The 1,208-nt window shown below is 43.1% G+C and overlaps 1 pseudogene; it reads left to right on the forward strand.

The window, feature by feature from the left end:
- The first annotated feature begins 363 nt into the window (after positions 1 to 363).
- LOC124723935 lies at positions 364 to 428 on the forward strand (annotated as a pseudogene).
- Positions 429 to 1,208: the final 780 nt, after the last annotated feature.

The raw sequence follows: 1,208 nt of genomic DNA on the forward strand, positions 1-1,208 counted from the left end.
CTGTTCACTTTTTTTCCTTTATAGAATTAGAACTAAATAGAGATATGTACTTGGTGCCCGTGCAAACCATTTCTTCATTCATTTTTATTTATTTGTATATTGATTTCTTTATCCTGGCAACGTTATGGCCATCAGATTCTGGCTTACACCTAATTAGGCCTTCCACATATTTTACATTATGTGCGTTGTAACATTGTTAGAAAAGGACTTACATTTCGTTTGGGATACAACATAGACTGTGAACACATTACCAGCGATAGTAGAAAAACCACAGAGTTTATATTAACTTAAAAGAAGCAGAACAACAAATACAGCTTACAATAGGGGAGGTCTAATCTGAAGACCGCCTCTGTAGGTCAGTTTGTACTCGCTTCAGAGGTACGTATACCAAAATTGGAACGATACAGAGAAGACTAGCATGGCCCTTGGTTCGATTTCGGGTTCTGCCAGGGATTTTTCTTTGGTAACAGGACTGGACCATGGTGCACTCAACCTCGTGATGCCAACAGAGGAACTGTTTGAGTAATAAGTAGCGACTCGAAGCTCTGCAAAGCCGACAACGGCTGGGAGAGCCGTGTGCTGGCACACGCTCCTCCGCACCGTAACCGAATGACGGCACTGGCAGAGGTCGAGCTTTAGCTTTAGCTTTGGCTTGAGAGTACCGCCAGCCATGGTCATAACAGATGGGGAGAAAGAGGGACATGGTACAAAAGCTAGTCATCAAGACAGAATCAAAGACAGTGGCGTGACTGAGTCTGAAAGGAAACAGAAAGAAGGATAACTGGCCAAAGATAGAGGCATTTGCTTTACTGCTTCATATAGAAAATAACTGTTCACGTGCGTTGATTTTTTGAAAAACTTAAGGAAGCTGAGAAAAGACAGTGTTTCAGCTTTTTCTTAAATGGAACAGCATACTGAATAGTGCGCAGAATGCGAGACAACTTGTTCTAGAGGCGGACAACAGCAGCAGTGAAGGAATTCGTGAATGTTTTCGTTTTATCGATGGGCACAGCTAAGATAATAGGTGAGACCTTGTGTTGCGATGCTGATGAGATAACATGTACTTGATCCTCTGATGTGGGGGACTGACGTGCATACATAGGAGCCGATGTTGACACAGTGTAGCATAGTTAGGAAACATGTCTGCTCGCAACCGCCCTAACTTGGCTTGTGAGAAGCTGACATGGTCAACATTGCACTTGTAACGC

The sequence above is a fragment of the Schistocerca piceifrons genome, chromosome X, assembly GCF_021461385.2.
Source record: "Schistocerca piceifrons isolate TAMUIC-IGC-003096 chromosome X, iqSchPice1.1, whole genome shotgun sequence".
NCBI classification, from domain to species: Eukaryota; Metazoa; Arthropoda; class Insecta; order Orthoptera; family Acrididae; genus Schistocerca; species Schistocerca piceifrons.